Source organism: Rattus norvegicus, chromosome X (genome assembly GCF_021556685.1).
Source record: "Rattus norvegicus strain SHRSP/BbbUtx chromosome X, alternate assembly SHRSP_T2T, whole genome shotgun sequence".
Taxonomy (NCBI): domain Eukaryota; kingdom Metazoa; phylum Chordata; class Mammalia; order Rodentia; family Muridae; genus Rattus; species Rattus norvegicus.
The window spans coordinates 44,544,019-44,557,025 of NC_141554.1; positions in this window are offsets into that span (position 1 = coordinate 44,544,019).

A 13,007-nucleotide genomic window follows, 5' to 3' on the forward strand; every position below is an offset into this window, starting at 1 on the left:
AGCTTGATTTATTTTCCTTTTTCCTTTCTTTCCTGTCCTTTATCCTTTCCTCCCCTTCTATCTTCCTTGGCCTCTTTCTCCCCTCCTTCTCTTCTTCTTCCCTCCTCTTCTTTCTCTCTCTTTCATTTTTTCTCTTCTGTTGACATTTTTTGACCTATGATATCATGTGTTTATATGTATATATTATATAAAGATGCAATCAACCTAATTAAAATATTTCATCATTAATTTACTATTTTCATGTGTTATCGTTAAAATTGTACTTTTAGTAATTTCTAAACCACACATCTATACCAGTTGTTGTCATTATGCCTTACAAGAGATCCATTAAACTTATTCATCCAATGCTGTTGAGATGGCTAAGAAGACATTTTGGTCAACAGTCTGAGAATTTGGGTCTCTAGAATTTATGTAAAAGGAGGGAAGGCATAGTGGGCTGTCTGTAATCTCAGCACTTGAAAGAAAGAAAAAAGTGAGGTAAGAATTTTATCTGATCTAGCCACAATTTTTGAGCTCCTAGATTAACAAAAGATTGCCCCATAAGTAAAATGGGGCTGGGAAATGGCTCAGCAATCAGGAACACTGGCTGCTCTTGCAGAGCATCTGAACTTGGTTCCCAGAACTCACAGAGCACCATAGAACTCCCTATGACTCTAGTTATATATATGAAGGCTATGTTGGTTTGAAAAAGAATGGCCCCCATATACATTTCAATACTTGGTCCTTGGTTGGCAGTACTTTTTGGAAAGGAATAGGAGGTATGGTCTTATTGGAGGTGTGTAACTGGGGGCAGGTTTTAAAGTTACAAGAGATTCACAGCATTATCTGTGTGTCTCTCTCTACTTCCTACATTTGTATCAAGATGTGCACTCAGATGACCTTGCTTCCATGGACTAACCATCTGAAACTTTGAGCCCAAATTAAGGACTTTCTTTTAAAAATGACTGCTATTGTCATGCTGTTTTTACTATAGCAGTTTAAAGGTACTTAAGATAGAGACACAATACTTATACATACAAATAATTATTTTAAAATAAATAAAATAGAACATGATCAAAGAAGACATTTGATATCAATTCAATTTTACACACATACACACACACACACACATACACACACACACACAGAGAGAGAGAGAGAGAGAAAGAGAGAGAGAGAGAGAGAGAGAGAGAGAGAACTTGTTGAAATTGGAGAATTTGTATCTTTGAACATCTAGCCTTTCATCATAACCTATTTCTTCATAGCCTTTAGTATACGTTCTATGCTTCTATGAGGACGACATTGTTAATTATGCAAAAAGTAAAATCATACACTATTAACCCTTCTGTGTATGTCCAGCTTATTTAACATAGAATATTTCTTCTGATTCTATGTTATCATGAATAATCAAATTTCCTTCTTCAGTAAGACTGTATATTATCCCATTTCACATGTACACCACATGTTCTATATCTCCTGAATTGAAAATGTATGCTTCATTTGTATCCTTTTCTTAATTATGAACAATGTTAAAATTTACATAGAAAAATAACATCTTTGACATAATTTATACAATTCCTTTGTATATATTCTCATAGGTTACCCTCATCAAGAGGGATTAATGCTGATTTCATATAGGAAGTTAGTTGTCCCAAGAGTGACTTATTACAAAACAAATTTGGCTATTTAAGCTTTATCATGGTGGTGACCCCATGATCTAATCAATTTTCCTCCAAGATGTACCTCTTCAAAAGTTCTAGAACTTCAATTCAAATGAAACTGGTTATATACTCAAGCCGTATCCAAACCTTACCAGTTATTACTGAGATGTTTGTGTTTCTGGTATATCAGGAACATAGTCCTTCAATACATACATAGCTTGAACTATTTTTATCCCAGTATATAATTTTCCTCTTCACCTTCATACTTATTTTCTTTCTGTGCAAATAGTTTTTAGTTTGATAGAGTCAGATTTGTCTAGTTTTGCTCCTTTTATGAGTACCTTTAGAATCCTACCCAAGAAGTCAATGCCAAGACTAATGTCATGGAGCTTATCTCCTTTGTTTTATTCAAGCATTTTCATAATTTTAAGTTTTAGGCTTAAGCATTTTATACTTTTGGAATTCATCTTTGTATCTTCTGGGCAACGATGCCCTGATTTTCAATACAATTTATTGAAGAGACTGTCCCTTTCTTCTTGGTGGTACTTGGTACCTTTGCTGAAAATCAATCAATTATAAATCCTTGGTTTTATTCTTGGGCTTTCTCTCCTATTCTATTAGTAGGCATATGTTTTATTTTTACATAGTAAAGAGTTGGACATGTAGCTGACAAGGCAGTGTAAAAATTTATCCATATGCTCACCTCCATTGGGTTATTTAGTCTAAAATGTAAAAATTCCTCTATTTAGTGATCTGTAGGCATAATTACATCATGTAGGAACCCCTTCAACTGAATCTCTGTGTAGTTGGTAGATGCTTAGCTCCAAGAAAAGGAATTTTTGTTTACTTCATAATAAGATAGGCAGTGATGGTCTTTTGTCCATCTGAAGGAGTTTGTGTTGAGAGAGATCCTGAGGTTGTAGGGGTATACTATGACTAATCCTCTGAGTGGTCTGCTTCTTCTCCCTCACTTCCCCTCCCCTTCCTGCTCTTTAATGTGGCAGTTTCCTTTGTGATTACAGCATTCTATCACCTTGGGAATCTCCTTTAGACATACCAAGCAGTAAAGAAGACTCAGAGACCAGTCTGGTTGCCTGGAAGAGATTTAATGTTTAGACCATCTGAGTTAGAAAGACCATTGTCTAACATTTCAAAGCTGCCTACAGGGCTTATACTTTACTATAGTCAGATTCCAGGTTTTGTGAACTCTCACCTATGTTGTTTTGCTTTGGTAATCAGCTGTCATTGAGTCATTTCTGCTCCTGTATGTAACTCCTCACCCATATTCCTGTAACTAACCCCAATAAAGTTTATTAGTTCTCCAAGTTGGACTTTGCTCTTTTATCTGAAATGGGCTAGTTTTTGGGGGTGAGTACTCCTATGTGGTATCTTCCCAGAAAAGTCTTGGCACAGAGCACCTTCTACCACTCCTCTTCCTCCAATTCTTTCTCTTTCCCTTCTCATTCTCCTCCTCCTCTTCCTCCTCCTCCTCTTCCTCCTCCTCCTCCTCCTCCTCCTCCTCCTCCTTTTTCTTCCTATTCCGTCTTCCCCTTGTTTTACTTTGGCTGTTGGCTGCTCTTACATAACCAGCTATAGTAGCAAATGAAGAGGAGTGTGAGGACTAACCACAGAGGCAGCTTTGGGAATATAGCTAGATAGTGTTAAGGATAGTCTGTGAATATTGTTCAGGATGTTGACCCAACTAGAAATGAAAGCACTGTTTCACTCCATGGTACTCGACTAGCACTGCTTTGATTCATGGTAATGGACTAGAATGGGGGCAGAGCACTTATTTCCCTTTAAACTTGAATTTTAGTATACTACCAAGAGTGTTTGGCATGTGTCCTTAAGAAAATTACTCAGGTGATTTAGGCTGCAGTTTTCCCATATCCAAAAAGTAGCAATTCTTTGTGTTCGTGGAAAGAGTTCTTTAATTTCAAGTTGCCCAGCATCTGCATGTACTAGTTGGTGTGTTTTTTGTATGCTAGTAGCATGACGTCCCTCCAGTAGCTAGACAAAGAAAAACAAAATAGTGCCGAACTAGAAGAAAATAATAGGAATACGAGCATAAATAAACAAAATAAAGACCGCAAATAAAACAAATCATGGTTTAAAAAAAAACAAATTGGTAAATCCTTAGCTAGATTAAGGAAAAAAACCAAAAAAAAAAAGAATGAAATGAGAAATGAAAAAGTAGTAATTATAACTGACACTGCAGAAGTGCCAAAAATTTCAAGAGACTTCTATGAATGACAAATTATACATTTAAATAAGATTGGATAACTTAGAATATATGGGTAAACTCCTAGATATAGACAGTCTACCTATAGGGAATCAAGAAATAGAAATTTGAAACAGAAAAAAAAGAAATAAAGAGACAGGATGCATAATTCAAAAGTCCCCTATCAAAGAAAATTCCATGGCCTTATGGCTTCATTGCTGGGACTCACAAACCACTGAAAGAACTTGGAACAGTCCTTTTCAAATTCTTCCAAAAATTAAATACATTGTAGTTAAGTGTGATGTCGGATTTTAATCCTAGCACTCTATAAGCAGAGGCATGCAGATTTCTGTGACTCTGAGACCAGCATAGTCTATATAGTGATTTCCAGGACAGCTAGGGTTGTGTAGAGCTAGCCTCTCTCAAAATACAAAGAATAAAATAAGGAAAGAAATTAAAGCTATTCCCTGCTGTTTCTGTGAGGAAAAAATGACCTTAATATGAAAGTTAGATAAGGGAATAACATGAAAATAAAACTTCAGGCCAACATTCCAACTGAACACAGATGCAAAAAAACCTGAATAAAATATTGGCAACCATATTCTATACCACATTACAGAGATTATTTACCATTATCAGTTCAGATGTATCTGAGGTATGCAATACTATTTTAGACATTATTGTTTAAATACTAACAAATATGATGTGCCATGTTAACAAACTTATAAAATTGCATGATCGTTTCAGTAGATGACAACACTCCTAAAATTCAACATTAATTCATTTTGGATACTCTTTAAAAATAGATATGTAAAAATTTGTCCATGAACACAATAAAGGTATATGTGGAAAATCAATAATGACTTTACTCAATGGTAAAACGTTGAACAATTTTAACATCAGAAGAATGTCTATTCTCAGTGCTTTTATTCAACATAGTCCCAAGAGACCCAGCCAAATCTATTAGGCAAGAAAAATAAATTTAAAAAACCATTTTCCTCCTTTTTTGTCCATTCTTTTCTTGGGTCTTGTTTCAAGATCCCATCTAAAATATTAAGTGGCATGCTGGAGATTGCTTTAGTCATTGAAGAAATCTTCTTAACAATAAATAATGAAATTGCTGCTGGGGAAGTATTCTTTCTGTCCTTTTCTGACTTTCCATTCCTTCTAATACTTTGACAAAGAAACTAGTAATCTGCTTTGCTGCATCTCATTAGACTCTTCGTTGTTTGTTTCCATATTTTTTATATTGACTAATTTCCAATTGCTTTTTCAAAATTTTAAAAAATTTTGAAAATTCTTGATATGTTTTTTTAGTTAGGGTTTTGCTGCTGTGAACAGACAACCATGACCAAAGCAACTCTTACACAGACAACATTTAATTGAGGCTGGCTTACATGTTCAGAGGTTCAGTCCATTATCATCAAGGTGGGAACATGGTGGCATCCAGGCAGGCATGGTGCAGACCGAGCTGAGAGTAGTACATCTTCATCTGAAGGCTGCTAGCAGAATACTCACTTCCAGGCAGCTAGGTAAGGGTCTTATAACCCACATCCACAGTGACACAACTACTGCAACAGAACCACACCTTTTAATAGTGCCACTCCCTGGGCCAAGCATATACAAACCATCACATTCCACTTCCTGGTCTCCATAGGCTTGTCCAAACACATGAGCCTATGGGGGAACATACCTAAACATAGCATAATGCAAAATATATTTAGTCCAACTTCAAAAGTCCCTATACTCTATAGCAGTCTCAATAATGTTAAAAGTCCAAAGTCCAAAGTCTCTTCTGAGATTCATCCAACTACTTAACTCTAATTCCCAAAGCAAAACAGAAAACTAGCTGGGCAAACTCCAAACTCTGCATCTCCATGCCTGATGTCAAAGCAGTCTTCAGATCTACAACTCCTTTTTCTTCTTTGTTGACTGCAACAAACTTCTTTCTCCAGGGCTGGTTCCATACCCTGTTAGCAGCTTTCCTCAGCAGGTAGTCTATTGCTCTGGTATCTCAAACATCTTGGGGTCTCCAAGGCAACTTCTGTGTTAGAGTTTCTTGTTTCGGTGTCTGGAATCCACACAGGATCTTCTGGACTCGTAGGGCTGGTGTCACTTCTCCAGCTCTGCCCTCTGTAGCCCCCCCCCCAAACTTAGGTTGATCCACACCACTGACAATGCAGTTCTTAGTGCGTGTGTGTGTGTGTGTGTGTGTGTGTGTGTGTGTGTGTGTGTGTGTGTGTAAATGTGCACCTAGAGGTCAATGCTGAGTTTTTCCCCATCACCCTCTACTTTATGTTTTGTGATATCTCTTCCTCAATCTGTAGCTTCCAGTGTACTAGAAAAGATGGCCAGTGAGTTCCAGGGTTCTGCCTGCCTCTGCCTCCCCAACACTGGGATTACAGACATTTGTCACTGCATCTGGCTTTTTAGGTGGGTGCTAGAGATCTAAACTCATGTTCTTCTGTTTGCAAAGTAAGCAACTTAACTGACTGAGTCATCTCTCTAGGTCCTCTCTCCAGTCCCTCAAATAATTTATCCTTTATTTGCTATGTCAGCTTCTAAAGATAGCCTTGTTGGAGTCCAGAACAAAAAGGAGTTTCTGGGAAAGCATGCAGCTAGGCTCTTTCTAGTGGAAAATTGGAAACTAATCTTATTCCAGGAGTTGTAGTGTCTGGGAGCATTGCATGCCCGCCTCCATTGCCAGCCCTCCTTTTTCTTCATACTTGATAGAAATCTTCCAACCTTACTTGTTCTTTGTACTTGATGGAAATTCTCAGATGCCCTACCTCTCTCTACTGATCTTTAAGCAAGGGGTTTAAAAACCAAGTGTTTCCACCTGGTCTTCAAATTTGGAGAATAAGAGTATAGTACAAATCCTTTATACCTCAGCAAGAAGCTGGCAGTCAGGATTTTCTTCTTTATTCTAAAGTATTCTGCTTATGGCAGGGTTAACGGATGAGTATTTCCCTGCTTTTCCATTTAAAAGATTTTATTTTATCATTTATGTGCATGGCTGTTTTGTTTGCATTTCTGTCTGTGCAGTATGTGTGTGCCTGGAGCATAAGGACAGAAGAGGACATCTGATCCCTTAGGAGTGGAGTTAAATGGTTATGAATTGCTATGGGGATGCTGGGAATTGAAACCAGGTCCCCCAGAAGAGCAGTCAGTGCTACCTGTTCTCTCCAACCACACCCCTACCCTTTCTAATGGGGATGATTTCTTAGTTGTCTAGTATATAGGAGTTTTTCAAAAGGATTCTGGCCTTCTTTTGGAGAATTGATCTGTATGTTAGTATTTCCACTGTGTGTGATGGTAAAAGAATAGCCAGGAGCCTTTTGTGTCTGGCTTGTCTAAATAAAAGTTTTAAACTAGATGCTGGATTTAACCTAACAGTTCCTAATCATCCTAATATTTCTTAAGTTGCTTCAACTTCATGTTTTACATAAAAAACATTTTCATGTGCTGTTTTTCTTTATTCCCATTATATTGTACATAGCAGAAATTATGATGGTAAGAATGTGAATTTAAAAATGCCCTCCAATAACATTTTGCTATTCCTATAGGTCAGTACCTTGTTCAGCCATCACTGGCGAATCTTCCTCTTGCAGTATATGGGGACTAATACAGAGACCCACAACTGGACAGTGTGCAGAGAGTGAGACTTTGAAACACTTATTGCTAAATGGGATGTCTCCATTAAACTCCTCCCCTCTGGGCTTGGGGTGCTCTGCTGAGGAGGAGGTGGAAATATTTTAAAAGACAGGCAATTGAAGAAACCACAGAAACAGTATCTGCCATACACGTATGAACTCATAGAATCCGTAGCAGGTTCAGATCAGATAGGCTTGCAAAGGAAACATTTGTTTTTTCTAATAAAGTCTCACTGAGTATGTTAACTACACTTTAGGGTAGGCCAATGCCCAAGAGAAGATGACCAACATAAAATGAACTCAATGTTATTTCTATAGGCTTTTTGTCTCATATAGATTTGTTTGGGCATTATTTTTGTCTTACTGGTTTTGATTGTACATTATAATTTCTGAATTTATTGTTTTGTGTGTGTATATGTGTGTGTCTTTTGTGTGTCTTTATATGAGTGTGTGTTTCTTCTGCTCTCTCTCTCTCTCTCTCTCTCTCTCTCTGCTGCTGCTGCTACTGCTGCTGCAGCTGCTGCTGCTTTTCTTTTTGTCCTTTACTTTTGTTTGTTTGGTTTTTTTTTGTTTGCTTGTTTGTTTTCTAAAGAAAGAAAGAAGGTATGGAGATGGAGATGGGGAGGTGGAGAATCTGGGAGGAGTTAGGGGAAGGAAAATCATGATCAGAATATGCTGTACAAAATTTTTTATTTTCTATAGAAATATAAAAATGGAGGAAAATTTAGTGAGAAAGAAGGATGTGACTTTATCTTTATCTCAATGTGGTACAATATTTTGGACAAAATAAATACAACAAGTATCCAGCCTCTCCTTCTTGTATGAGGATTCTACAATGCTGAGTAAAAATTGCAGGTACAGGGCATGGTGGTTCACACCAATAATTCCAATATTTGGGAGTTAGAGGCAGGAGAATCAGGAGTTTCAGGTAATTTTTCCCACATAGTGAGTTCCAGGTCAGCTTGGGCTATATGAGAACTTCTCCAGAAAAAATAAAGAAAAGGGAAATTAAAAAGAAGAAATTATAGGTACATAGGTTAAGATGAGGATTCTATGAGCCACAGTTTATTTTCAGCCATCCCATAGAAAGTGTATTTCCATATATGGGAAACAAAATGGAAAGGTTTCATTTTGTAAGCCAATTTTATTTCATATGAATAGTCATTTACATATGTTGATAGTGAAGTGCTACTTTGGTAATTCATTCTCCTCCTCCCTATCCAATTTTAACTCCCAATCTTAAATAGTTCATAAGAGCTGATTTTTTTCATTATATTTTATACCCACACAAAAATATGATGCATGAAAATTGAATGCCATTATCTTTTCATTTTACAAACATAGATTTACTTGATTGTTTTGTCGTTCGTCTTATATTTTTGTAGAGCAGTATCTTAAACCAAGCATAAGGACTATTCTAGTTTCCTTTCTGGTGCTATGATTAAATATACTTGCTCAAAGCAACTTGGAGTAGAAAAGGATTTTTTTGTTAATATTTCCATGTCATAGCCTATCACTGAGGGAAAGCAGGGTAAGCACTCAAGAAGAAACTTGAAGCAGAAAAGATGGAGGAATGCTGACTCCTGGCTCACTTAGGTATATGTTCTGCTATTGTCATTGCATAGCTCAGGACCATCTCCTATTCTAACTCCAATTCAAATCAAGATAATTCCTCAGAAACATGCCAACAGACCAATATGATAATATATGACTTAGATACTTTTCTCCCAGGTGATTCTAGACTGTGCTAAGTTGATAATTAATGCTAACTAATTAATAGTACCATGTCCTAGGAGTATATATGGAAATATTACTAAATTGCAGATAGACAAATTCTTGTAAAAAAATGTAACTAAAGAAATATAATAAATTACAGTTAACCATTCAAAAACATTCAAAATAATAATCTTTTGGATATTGTTATAATTAAAATATATTTAAATTTATAAAGCATTGCTTTCAGCAATCTCTTATATTTTTAAAATATCATTTTATAGTTAATTTTTATTTAGACAAAAATTGTGTCATTGAGTTGGAACATCAACTTTACTATGCAGACACAGCCTCTAGTGAACTTTGACTATCAAAATTATGCATAAAGGAAAAAGAATTGCTAATCTCAATGCTATTTAGATTTTTGGTACACAATTTAATTTTAAAAAGTTAGTTTGCATTTGTATAACTTATCATGACTGTTAATGTATTTTTTATTTGAGCCGGAAGGTATTTCTAAGAAATGGAAACCCACATACTATAGATGAAAATACTAAAAGTTACTAGGTATATGAAGCATAACCTAATATTGTACACCCTTGAATTTGAAGTTAGACATGAAGTTCACCGTTGTCATTTCTTTAGCTCTCTTTATAGACATACTATATTACAGTTTTACACATTTTAGTGAATTTGTGATATCTTATAATTTTATACAGTGTCTATTTTCATATAAGTTGTAAGAGCATAATTTATGCAGATGAGATAATTTTCTTGAGAATATATACTTGGATGAAAAAAGTTTGCTACTGAAAATAACCTTAATGTTGCCTCTTAAATTTATACATTCAGATTAAAAGCTAAGCAGTTTTAAATCTTTAAATTGTTATTTCAAAATTTGTAGCTATCTGAGGTCATAGCAGTAATTGTATTATAACAACCAGTCTTGGATAACATTATAAAAGTCTGCGCACATTCAAAGTAAATACTTCTTTGAAAGGGTACAATCGCTTATGAAATAAACTGGAAATAATATTGTTTTGGTTAAATAATTGAAAAGGACTTGTGTCTTCAATTCTTTTACGATTGCTCTGGTAAAGCACTTTGATAATAGGGTAGAAGAGATGGCCCAGCAGTTAAGAATGCTTGCTGCACTTGCAAAGGATCTTTGAGTTTGGTTCCCATTAACAGGTTGAGCAGTTCATAACCACCCATAGCTCCAGTTCCAGGAGATCCAACTTCTTTTGGCTTCTGAGGGCACTCACAGTTCTGTGTACATAGCTCCACCCAGACACAAACATACACATGATAGAAAACAAATGTTGAACCAAAATAAAACACCATAACAAAAACAATTTAAGAGAGAGATGGTCTACTTTGGCTCACAGTTCCATGTATATCAGTCCATCTTGGCAGAGAGGTCAAGGCTTTAGGAACTTTAAGCAGCTTCTCACATTGGATCTGCAATAAGAGCAGAACAATGAAAGCAAAGTGCGTCTCAGCACTCATTTCCACTTACCTCGTCCTGGATCTCCTGTGTAGGGACTGGTACTACCCACAATTAAGATATGTATTGCCATACCAATTAACATAATCAAGATAATCCCCTACTGGAACACTCGGAAGCCTATCTTCAGGTGATTGTAATTCTGTAGATTTGTCAACACTATCGCAACTTGATAATTATGTTTTCATACAGAAATTTTATAAAACCATGCAAGCATAGGAATCAAGAATTTAGTATAAACTGAATTTTGTTTCTTCTTCTGAATTTCAAATCCCATAAAATTAAGGGAATTAAATAGTTTTATGACAAGGAAAGAGCATATCTCTTCTAAGTAGAAAATGCATTTTTTAGTCAAAATTAGAAATAGTTAGTTGGGTGTGATGGCTTATGCCCCTAATTCCAGCAATCAGGAGGCTGAAGCAGAATTGCTGTTAGTTTGAAGCTGGCCTGAATTACATAGTGCATTTCAGGTTAATGTGAGCTACAGACTGAGATGTTGGTTAAAATTGAAAGAAAGAAAGAAGAGAGGGGGAGAGGAAAAAAAAAAGCTCAGAGACAACATATTGTTCTGAAAACAGTTTACCATTTAGGAAGCATATGGTATCCCTTCATGAAATCAGGGAGAAAAGAGTAATTGTGAAATACGTTCTATTAGAATTTCTAGGGGGACAGACTGTATGTTCCTAGTAAAACTATTCCATTTTAAGGTAGTGGTCCTTACATTTTCATATCAAGCAACCAATTATTACTGTGCCCTTATGAACATATGCTTTATATCTTGAATTCCCAGATTTTGTGTTTCATTTTATTTACACTAAAACGATTGCTGATTGCAGGTATAGCCACTGCATTTAAAACGGTAATGAAAAAATTCTCCATTTAGTATGAGACAGGATTGATTTGAAAAGACTTCCTGGAGGCCATTTATATATTTTTAAAACATTAAGTGAAAAGGCCACTTGAAGGAAAGAAAACAAGAGAAGTCTATGCTTTTCTCTATGTCGCTAACAATCTCAATTGTAGTGGGCTAATGCTATACATAGACATATACAGCCAAGTTGGGGTCATCGAGTCACAATAGAGTCAATTAGGTTTATCTAAAATATTTTGAAATGTTTACTAAAACAAAGCATTACCAAACTTCAGTGATTTTTGACTTACATTGAGACACCACAGTCCTTTGCCCCAGCCTTATATACCCCCATTTTTAGTCATTTATCTGATTGCATTTGTAGACTTCTTAATTTAAGATATTATCCAAAGACTTTCTATCACAGCAGAAGAATATTAAGCTACATTTTCTAGTTCCCCACAATGTAATTAGAATCTTAACATTCTTTTGCTGAACATTGCAACTTTAGTCCTTTTAAAAAATATTTTGGGGTGTTTTGTTGATTGGAAGGAGACATGATCTTGCTCTGTAGTCAAGCCTGGCTTGGAAATACTGTGGAACATAAATGCTTGAGTCAAAAGTTGTAATCCTGCTACATCAACTTCCTGACTGTTAGATTTATAGGTATACATTACTATGCATTACAATTTTAAAGAATATGTTTTAGATGTTAATTTTTCTAGGAATTATGTTGCATCTCCCTTGGCTTTTAAGTATTGAATTAACACTTTGTTATGTATAATTTTTCTTCTTCCCTTAAAGACTACTTTATTTGACATTAATATATGTCATTAATATGGCCACTTTTGCTTTTAAAAGTTAGTATTCAATAATTATTTCATAAATTCAATATTCAATATATATTTATTCAATATATATTTCCATCATTTCACTTTCAGCCTGTTAGAGTTGAAGTGATTTTTTGCAAATATGATATAATTGTGCTATATTTCTAATTCTTTTTGGCCTATTTTTTATTTAAATTTTTATTCACTTTACGTCCTGCTCTCTGTCCCCCTCACAGTCACCTCCTCCCACAATCCTTCTCCCATCCCTCGGAGCACATGGGGCACCTTAGATATACACCCCCACACACACACTTCAAGTCTTTGCAATTTTTAAGTTGATGTCCTTAGATCTGTTACATCTACAGTAATTGCTACATCAGCGCTTAAGACTACCTCTTTATTTTAACTATCTGTTTGTTCTCAGTTTTATTTTTCTACCTTCTGTGTTATTTTAATCTTGATAATTTCATTTTATCCATATATTATTGCATCTCTCAACCTTTATTAGGGAAGCTTTTTTTTGCCATAGATGGTGATTAATAAAAAGACATACAGCTGGTTAACTTGCAGAGATAATGAATCAAGAAAGAGGG